This window comes from Sphaerodactylus townsendi, linkage group LG15 (genome assembly GCF_021028975.2).
Source record: "Sphaerodactylus townsendi isolate TG3544 linkage group LG15, MPM_Stown_v2.3, whole genome shotgun sequence".
NCBI classification, from domain to species: Eukaryota; Metazoa; Chordata; class Lepidosauria; order Squamata; family Sphaerodactylidae; genus Sphaerodactylus; species Sphaerodactylus townsendi.
The window spans coordinates 14,461,447-14,472,164 of record NC_059439.1 but is presented as its reverse complement, the minus strand read 5'-3'; the positions used below and the strand labels follow the sequence as shown (position 1 = coordinate 14,472,164).

Below are 10,718 nucleotides of genomic sequence, written 5' to 3'. Positions count from 1 at the left end.
CCCACCTGCCCCAGGTTGTGCCCAGGGCAAGATGCCCCCATCACTGGGCACTACGCCACGGTGGTGGAAAGTGGCTCTGAATGCCACACCAGTGTCCCTGTGCCCCTGCCACCATTGCTGCCAATGTAGCAGGATTGGTCTGGGAGGATTGCCGGGGAGGAGCTGAGACTAGCCAGCTTCCACCCAGCCTTTGCTCCTGTTACGCCAGCTGCTGGGGCTTTGGACTTATGCCACCTTTTCACTGATGCATGTCCATTAAACCCAATGGGGGCTTTCTAGAGCTGGGGAGGTTTTTTGGTGTTCTTTTGCCTCCTCACACCGCCAGAAAGTCCCTTGGAATAGCAGGGCGGGGCAGCCATGTTTCCACATCTGGTCACCTGGCTCTTTGGATGGGGCTGTAGTGTAAAACTCTTAACAACCAATTGCTGCTGGCTGTGAAAACCGTCAACAATACAACTATTACCTTACATTTCAATAGCCTCCATTGGATAACTTACATTTTAACTTGTTTTTGAATGATCTCTCATACGCTGTAAAGTATTAAAATCTGCATGCTGAAATATTACCAAACTTAGAATTTTGAAGGGGTGTGTATGTCAATTTCTAATTGAGTCGCAGGTTTCTTAATAACCTGCTTTAAACATCAAAGGTACATGCCAAATTTCTAAAAAAACCCACCCCTTTATTGGGAAGACAAAATTTATGTCTGCCCACTGATCTACTTGTGAGAACAGAAATCTACAGAATATAGTGGTCATTTAATTTTGATAAAAAGGACTGTAGAGGCTGGCTAGATGATATCTTTACAGGCACCCTGGCTAGATGATATCTTTACAGGCACATAAAGTTGACACCCAACTATTCCCAGATGTGTTGGAATTGGGTTCTGTTTCCTTAGAAGCTTTCTAGATGACTCCCCTCCATAAACACACTCATAAACACAGCTTTCTACCCACACATGAATATCCTATGAAAGGAGGAAGAAACACGCAAATTCATGCGCCATCTACCTTCCTGAGGGAGAATCTCAGTTGCCTCCGAAAAGAAACGGCTTTCTGCCTGAAGCAAGACAGGGAGGACCCTTTGCGTAGGCTGTAGGGGAACTGCTGCTTGGGAATTTCATGCCGATTGGGAGGAAAACACAAATGGAACTGTGTTTCTGATTGAAGTCAGTATAGATAAATAAAGAATAAAATAAAGCACTGAAAACCGATGTTGTAAATATACAATTTTTAAAAAACTCACTGAATAAGAATGCTAAAGAGCAAAACCCAAATGAAATGTCTGTGTACTTCCTTACACAGTGTACTTCCTTACAAGAGTCCATGCAATTATACTGGCTTGTATTTTATTCTGCTATTCAATACCATAGAGATTTTGTGGGTGGGGGGGATAGTATCAATAAATTCTGGAGTGGGGGGAAATAGACAGTACTCGAGTTCAGGCTCACCTCTGGAGCATAGACATTAAAATGAGAATGCCTGAAGAACCAGGCAGTCAATACGATTTAGTGGTTAGATTGTCAGAATAGAATCTGAAAGGCCCAAGTTCAAATCCTACTCTGCCATGGAAGCTTGCTGGGTGACTTTGGTCCAGTCACACCCTCTCATCACACTTCACAGGGTTGTTTGCTTATTGGTTTATTTCTTTATTAGATTTAATAGGCCACTACTTACCTCTCGGTCTCGATGATAGGGTGGAGGAGAGGGGACATTGGTCCTTCCCACACTAGTAGCCTAAAATGATTGCAGAACATTTTTGACCTCCCCTTCACCATGGTGTTTGTTTGCAGCCCCCCCGCCCCATTTTATGGCTGCAAGGAGGGTTTTTCTCTATGGCTCATTCCGCACATGCAGAATAATGCACTTTCAAACTGCTTTCAGTGCTCTTTGAAGCTGTGCGGAATGGCAAGATCCACTTGCAAACAGTTGTGAAAGTGGTTTGAAAACGCATTATTTTGCGTGTGCGGAAGGGGCCTATCCTTTTTGAGTAATTTGTAGAAACTGTTCTTCAAAGGGTCTCAGATTCTCTGTAGTAATTGTGGTTTTACTACTGAGTAAACGTACCTGTGTGTAAGAGAAACTGCAGGAAGACAATCATTGCTTCATGTAATTTTGGGTTTACTCCTGAGTCAATTCACCCACCCGTAAGAGAAAATGTGAAGGGAGAGAGAAGAACAGCCCAAACTGATGGGAAATAAAGAGGTGAGGGGAAAAGATAGGCTCAGGGATGGGAACAAAACGGCACCGGATGGAAAGTTGAGCTGGGGCATAGAAGCATGGAAGTTGGTAGCGGGGAAGATAGAATATTTTAAAAATGATTTCACAGCAAGCGTCAGACAAAAAGAATCGTTATAAAAGGGGTTTCAGAAGAAACGTTTTCAGGCTGGAAATGTAAATGTTTCCAAGATCAAAAGGGGAAAACACAGTGTGGAACTCCGTGGGGGAAATGTTTCATTTCCTGCCTGGGAACATTTTAAAAGTTGTGTGAGGAAAGGGCCAATATCTCGGTTTCCCTTTGAAAAGAAAGGAAGAGAATAAATGAAGAAAATAATTCAGAAAGAGCAATTTGTTGTAGCACCCAAGTCGAGTGCTTTAGCCAGATGCATTTTCCATAATAACAAAATGCAATGTGGATTTCGCAACCAATTGCATTGGGTTCTAAACCAGGAAGTCTTCATTCTTAACACAGTGTCCAAGGGGAAGGGGAAGGGGAGGGAATGCATGAGCTTGAAGGGATTCTGGCTGGGCTGGATGTAAAGTATGGCTTGTTCACCACATCAGAACACCAGGTGCATTTCACTCCCTCTTGCCTGTCCCCACCAGTCGTATATCAGGAGCAAGAGCTTTATAGTCACAGTATGGCTCCCAGGATAACATGATTCACAACACCTCTCTCAGTTGGTATGTTCAGGGCTGCTTTCTTTGCTGCTGCCTCGTGAATTCTGTGGCTGAGGACCGGATAGATTTATCTGGTCCACTCCCAGGCACACTGGCCACTTAACTGACCAAGAAATTTCCTGATGGTCGACTTCTCACTGGTGGCAAGGAACGAGCCGGATCAAGTCCTAGGAAATCTGCCAGTGCCTCCAAGACCAATTGACTTGGACTGTTTGGTACCAGTGGTGATTGGCATCTGCTCACCAATTGTCTCTAATCTGGAGAACTGGGTTTGATTCCTCACTTCTTCACCTAGTGGCGGAGGCTTATCTGATGAACCAGATCTGTTTCCACACTCCTACATTCCAGCTGGGTGACCTCGGGCTAGTCACAGTTCTCTCAGACCCACCTACCTCACAAGGGGACTGTTGTTGGGAGAGGAAGAGAAAGGTGTTTGTAAGCCACCTTGAGTCTCCTTACAGGAGAGAAAGGTGGGGTATAAATCCAAACTCCTCCTCCTCCTCCTCCTCCTCCTCCTCCTGCTGCTGCTGCTGCTGCTGTTGCTGCTGCTGCTGCTGTTGTTGTTGTTGTTCTTGTTGTTGTTCTTGTTCTTGTTCTTGTTCTTGTTCTTGTTCTTGTTCTTCTTGTTCTTCTTGTTCTTCTTGTTCTTCTTCTTCTTGTTCTTCTTCTTGTTCTTCTTCTTGTTGTTGTTCTTGTTCTTCTTGTTCTTGTTCTTCTTGTTCCTGTTCTTGTTCTTGTTCTTGTTCTTCTTCTTCTTGTTCTTCTTCTTGTTCTTCTTCTTCTTCTTCTTCTTCTTCTTCTTCTTCTTCTTCTTCTTCTTCTTCTTCTTCTTCTTCTTCTTCTTCTTCTTCTTCTTCTTCTTCTTCTGCAGTGCCACCAGTCTGTGGGAGGAGCCAATGCGTGACATAATGCCCAGGATCGACACTGCTAGGGATGCCAGCCTCCAGGTGGGACCTGGGAATCCCCAGGAATTACAGTTCATCTCCAGACTACAGAGGAGCTCTATTCCCCTATGGATGCTGTAGAGCAGTGGTGGCGAACCTTTGGCACACCAGATGTTATGGACTACAATTGGCCATGCTGGCAGGGGCTGATGGGAATTGTGGTCCATAACATCTGGAGTGCCAAAGGTTCGCCACCACAGCTCTAGAGAGTGGAGTGGACTCTATATTACTGTACCCTCCTGAGGTCCCTGCCCTTCATAGGCTTCATTTCCAAATTTCCAGAAGTTTCCCAACCTCCCTCCCCTTCTCCCATGCATGGCCAGAGGGGACCTGGTTCCCCTAGGAAACTGCTATATCAAGCAACTCTCCACACTGATCCACAGCATCAGTGGATGCTTGCCCGGTTCCAGAACCACTTAAACTTCCAGTCTCCCTTGTGCTGCTGCATTGCTATCTCTTCAGTTGTAGTTTCTGTGCAGGTTTGACACCCCCGCGACCCTCTCTTTTTACAATGGATGGGGGGCCCTCAAAAGGCTCACCCGTTGCATCCATACATACAGTCCTGACATGTCCATTTCAACCCCTAGTCTCTCATGTGTACTTGTTCAATATTTACTCAGCCCCATAGGTTTGCCCGGAGCTTCCCTCCGTCTGCCCGGCCCTGCGAGCTCCTTTTCCCCTTGAGCTTCGGTTCACTGAAAGTTCAACCCTAAATGAATTCACCGAAGGACAGGCCTGGGCTGTCCAGAGGGCCAAGAATGGGGTCACGCTGAGGTCTCCTCACACAACGGGGCTGGTTTCCAGGGCCCACCACTCCGTCAGCACTCCAGGCAAAAGGTCTGCCTTGAAACATTATTTTGGCCTGCAGGGGTGGGTGAGGGAACAAATCACAAGCTGGTAACAAGAGAACAGCCAGCATATTGGGGAGCAGGCTTTCAACAAACGAAGCCGAGGTCCAACCTTCAGGGAAGGTGAGGAAAGTTCATCAGTGCCCTGAGGTTCAGATGATTCCCGAAAAGGCTAAATGTGCACAACTGATGAATTGTATTGAGAGAGGTGTCAAAACATGGGAAGTATTTGCATGTGTACTATATTAATACTATATGATGAACGCTGGTCCCTAACATTATGCCACATTTTAGCACAGACAACCACAGAACCTCAGATGGGACCCCGAGACGGGAACTGACTCGATTCTTGCAGGGTGGCTCCCCAGTGTTAGGGAAGAGGTTTGAATCACTGAGTGCACTGTCTTACATTTACGAGAACCAACATGATCTTGTGGTTACAGAGTTGAGCTTGGATCTGTTCTGCTACAGAAACTTGTTGAGAGATCTTGAGCCAGTCATTTACTCACAGCTACCTGCCTGGGTTGTTGTGAGGATAAAATAATGGAGAGGAGAATGATGTAAGCTTTCGGTCCTCATTGGGGAGAAATATAAATGAAGCAAATGATTGACTGAATGCATATTAATGGTTTCCATCCAACCTATAAAGGAAGAACTACTACTACTACTACTACTACTACTACTACTACTACTACTACTACTACTACTAGTAGTAGTAGTAGTAGTAGTAGTAGTAGTTGTAGTTGTAGTTGTAGTTGTAGTAGTAGTAGTAGTAGTAGTAGTAGTAGTAGTAGTAGTATAGTGGTGGTGTTTGGATTTATACCCCACTTTTCTAAACTCAAAACGGGAAGAACTGGATTTGTTTCCCTGACCCTCCACATGGAGCCTGCTGGGTGATCTTGTGAGGTAGGTGGCGCCAGGAGAGTTCTGAGAGAATTGTGACTGGCCCAAGCAGGCTTCATGTGGAGGAATGGGGAAGTGAAACTGGTTTGTCCCATCAGAGTCTGCTGCTCCTGTGGAGGAGTGGGGAATCAAACAGTTCTCCAGATTTAGAGTCCACAACTCTTAACCACTACACCACACTGCCTGCCCTTTCTATGAGTTACAATATCTGTCTTGAAAAACTTTCTGCCCAGTCCTGCTCATACAGGAAGCTGGTTATAATTAGTGATGAGAAAAGGGCACTCTGCCCTGAGAATGTGGGAGGTATTAACCAAGAGTGTCTCTGAGGATGTGAAGATTACATTTCCTTTATAATGGCAGTCTTCCTCCATGATCTGACAATGTAAGAGGTGAGGGAAAATATTCAGGTCAAAGTTTCGGGCATAAAACTGAAGAGGGTTGGTTCAGTGTCCCCCCCTCCCCCCCCGCAATTTCCCTGGAACTTATTTTCATCGTAATTACTTTTTGAGCTCCTGTTGTTCTTCCACCTTTAAATCCACGGTCGTATTTCCCCCCCTCGTATACCTTTCATGCTGACCCTCCCTGGGACAAAACCCTTATTCTTTTACGATGGAATTCTAGAAGGGGAGAAAACAGTGCATGATTTGCAACTTAACTTTTGCTACACTGTTGGAAGAGCTGACATACTTCATTTTTATATGCTGATGGAAGTACGTTGTATGACTAGTTTGGAAACAGCAGGAGAGTCCTCTTGCAAGGAATAAAAAGAGGCATCCAGTTTCAAAGGGGAAAGCCATGTCAGCCCACTCCTGCTGTCCCCTCCAAACTTTTGGAGACTGTCCTAAGAGAACAGTAACTGCCTGACTCCAACACTATGCTAGTATTTCTTTATGGAACAGCTGAAAATGGTTCATACCATTCGCACTTGCCCAGCATGTGAAAAAAACAGCCTATAGACTCTAGGGCCCCTTCCGCACATGCAGAATAATGCACTTTCAATCCACTTTCACAATTGTTTGCAAGTGGGTTTTGCTATTTGGCACAGTAAAATCCAGCTGCAAAGTGCATTGAACGTGGATTGAAAGCGAATTATTCTGCATCTGCATATTCTGCTTATCAAGTAACGTTGAATGTCTGGAGATGTTGCAGGGAACTGTTCTGCTGAAGGTTTCACATGTGGGGGGGGGAATGAAAAGTACAATCCATAATAGCACTGGTCTGAAAGCTTGAGCTTCAGAACAGTCTTCTGTTGCTTTCCTGTCACTTGCAATAACATCTGAAACTTCTGAAGTTTGCGTGGTTCATTGTCAGTGCAGGGGAGTCCTGACATTAAGACTGTTCTCTATATCAGTGCTGCACTTCATGTACCCATCGACTACTGAAGTTGTGCAATACTAGCTTTTATTCAAGGACTAATTGGGAGATCCATGCCCGTGGTTCCTAGCAAGATTATGGAACTAAGGATCTCTGAAAGGCTGGATGGGGAGGATGAAGCTTTGGAGTCTGAGACCACTTCGGCTGCTCCTCTGGTAGAGCAGTCTGCACCCCGCCGAAGTGCCTGTGAATTCGGTGTGGGGCCGTCTGCTTACTCATCTCCTTTTAGGCGCAGAGAAGGACTTAGCTTTGGGCACCAACAGGAAGTTCACAGATCTGTGCAGTGGACGGTTGGTAGCAGGGAAGTCCCTATGGATTGGTGCTCTCTCTCAAGCGACCAACCTGTGGATTGCAAACAGCCTGTGGATATCAAATCGTTGTACCCCTCGGACCCTGGCGGAACCAGTTGGCCTCCACGCTGGTGGGGTCCTGCAGAATTAGGCACACACCCACAGTCCTACTGTACGGAAAGGGCTCACTTGAATGAAGATTGGGCCCAGCGAGAGTGTCGGCATGCCCAGCAGTGGACTGCCCCGGCAGTATACTCGGCCACCGGTGAGCAGGGATCCGAAGCCGCGACCACTGGAGGTGACGGCGGAGATCAAGAATCAGATGGCAACATGTCGGCAATTGCTGCCTGGGAAGTGGAATGACGAGAATACGAGCAGAGGTTCAACAAAATGCAGCAGGAAATGGAGAAGGTGCAAGCCAGGGCCCTGATGGCAGAACAGCAGTTAACCCAACTTGTCAACAACCCAGCAAGTGGGCAAGGGGCTGCTTCGTCCCAGTTGGGTGCTGGAGCTGCTGGTGGAATGGGAGTGAGAGGGCCCTGCAGGTGGTGCTTCCAGAGATTCGGATCCTGCCTATGCTGACCCCTACCCCGGCAAGAAAACGGATGTCAGTGCGTTTTGATGGGTCCCCCCACCAACTACCTTTTTTCCTGGTGCAAGTGGATGTCCATATGCATGATTATGACAATACCAGCATGAAAGAGAGTGTGTCCATGATGTGGGAGTCCTCCTAGAAGGTCTGGCAGCCCAATGGTATGTGGAGTTGTTCAACCAACAAGCAGAAGAGTTGCGTACTCTACCCCTGTTCCTGAGAGCACTCCGCAACTGTTTTGAAAACCCGTTTATGGGCGAGACAACCAAACGTGAGTTGATGAAGATGCGCCAAGGTAACAAGCCGTTCGTGGAATTCTTGGACCAGTTTCGTGCATTTGCCAGCAGTATCTTGGATTGGTCTGACCAGATGTTTGTCTATGCCTTTACCGAAGCATTGAATCTGGAGCTCCGAAAATTGGCCATGATGGGAGGCAATCCAACCAATTTGGAAGAGTTGATCCTGCCAGCTGGAGATACTAATGCTCAGATGACCATGGTGAAATCCTCCGACAGCAAGCAAGCCCCACCTCATTGTTCTTTAGCTCTGGGTGGGACCTCTAGTGCCTGAAGACCACCACCCCATAAAGCACCTCCAGCTGAGGAATCTACTTACAACCATAGAAGAAGGTTGGGGCTATGTCTCTACTGTGGTGATGGGGGGCATCTGGCAGCAACCTGCCCAGCGAAACTGGCTCCTCAAACAGCCGCTCCACCACCCACTAAACGTCTCAGCGTGAAACCAAGTAAAGCCAAGCCCAAGAGCCCCAAACTTGCCATGGAAGTCGATCCCTCCTTTGCAGATTCGGAGGGGGAAGGGAGCCACTTGCTGACAGCCCGGTCCCTGATGAAAGCAACTGCTGAGGAGGATGTGGTGAGTGCTGGGGGTAAACCCATTGTACTGTCACTAACTGTTACCAATCAGCCCCAAAATACTAGGATGTTGGTGCAAGCTTTAGTGGACTCTGGTTGCACTCATTGCTTTATCCACCCCAGTGTAGTTGAGGGGCTTGGATTGGAATTGTTTTCATTGCGGCATCCCATCCAAATCACTCAAATGGATGGCAGCCCCATGGTGGGATCCTCCAGGAAACCTATTACCGTGTTCGGATTGCTGAAGGTTTTGAACATCTTACTGCTTTTAACACCCGTTATGGCCAATATGAATATCAAGTGATGCCCTTCGGTTTAAGCGGTGCTCCCGGTGTTTTTATGAGTTTGATTAATGATGTTTTACATGATTTATTGTTCAAAGGGGTTGTGGTGTATTTGGATGATGTACTCATTTACTCAGAAGATGAACAATCTCAAGCTATTTATGGGATGGAGCCTATGTGTTTATATTTGTATGACCTCTCCTGTTGATGTTTTAGTGAATGTTGTCGACCGCCCGGAGCCCTTCGGGGATCGGGCGGTATACAAATTAATTAATTAAATAAATAAATAAATAAATAAATAAATAAATAAATAAATAAATGTGCGCTCAGTACGAAAAGTCCTCCGAAGATTGCTGGACAATTCCTTATTTGTCAAGTTTTCCAAGTGTGCTTTCCACCAAATGAAGTTGGACTTTTTGGGCTATAGGGTGTCAGCTGCTGGGATATAGATGGACCCAGCTAAAGTGGAGGATGTCAGAAAATGACCAGCTTCCATTACCAGGAAGCAACTGCAATCCTTCTTGGGCTTTGCCAATTTTTACTGTGACTTTATCCCGGACTTTGCAAAAATTGCTCTTCCCCTTATTGATTTATTGCGGACTAAGGGGAAGGGTCCTGCAGCCACCTGCCCGGGGCATTGCTATCTTGGTCTGAATCCTATCAGCAAGTGTTTGACTCTTTAAAACAGGTGTTTACTACAGAACCGATATTAGGGCATGCTGACCATCCCTGCCTTTTGTTGTTCATGTGGATGCTTCTGATAAAGCGCTCAGGGTGGCCCTTCTCCAATGTGATCAGGAGGGCCGCTTGTTCCCTCGTGCCTACTTATCAAAAAAATTCTCTGGCTCTGAATTGGACTGTGGGGGACAAGGAAACCGGGGCCATCAAACGAGCTCTTTCTGCTCAGAGGCACTGGTTGGAGGGGGCGGAGCACCCATTTGAAGTCTGGACTGATCATAAAAAATTGGCTGCTCTCAGTACTCCAGGTCACTTGTCCTCCAAACAGCTGCGCTGGGCCAATTTCTTTTCTCGTTTCAAGTTCAGAGTGCATTTTTTCCCAGGCAGACGCTCTTTCCTGCCTCCCAGATGAGTTGGGTGGGGTGGCGGGGTGGTGGTTTTCTGCCCCCACCAGTGCGTGCTCAGTGCACTTTTCTGCCCCATCCCCTTATAGCTACGCCTCTGTTTCTAGGTGATTGTCACATGCTTAAGGACTAGAAACTTGGATGATTTTTTTAAAAAATGTAAATTGAATTCCATCTTTTCTATCCTTCTGCTTGCAACATCAAACAGTATTTAAATGTTCTCCATAAGATTGCTGCATTGCTTTGGTTTAGGTGAAGTCACCTAGTGTTGCCAATCTCCAGGTGGAGCCTGGAAATTACAACTGGTGTCCAGACTGTGGAGATCAGTTTCTCTGGAGAAAACAGCTGGGGATGGGGGTTTGGAGGAAGGCTCTGTGGCATTATAACCTGCAGAGGTCCTCTTCTCCCCAAACCCCATCCTCTGCAAGTGTCACACTCAAATATCCAGGAATTTCCCAAGGCAGATTTGGCAACTCTATGGGCACTTCCGCACATGCAGAATAATTCACTTTCAATTCACTTTCACAATTGTTTGCAAGTGGATTTTGCTATTTCACACAGTAAAATCCAGCTACAAAGTGCATTGAAAGTGGATTGAAAGTGCATTATTCTGCATGTGTGAAAGTGCC

At 46.4% G+C, this 10,718-nt stretch overlaps 1 long non-coding RNA gene across 1 annotated transcript; it reads right to left on the bottom strand.

Moving 5' to 3' along the window:
• Positions 1-288: 288 nt before the first annotated feature.
• Positions 289-9,297, bottom strand: LOC125444586. The gene is made up of 3 exons (XR_007246228.1): positions 9,154-9,297; positions 8,331-8,335; positions 289-302 (listed from the first exon to the last, which is right to left on the bottom strand). It is a non-coding gene; the product is annotated as an uncharacterized LOC125444586 (long non-coding RNA).
• Positions 9,298-10,718: the final 1,421 nt, after the last annotated feature.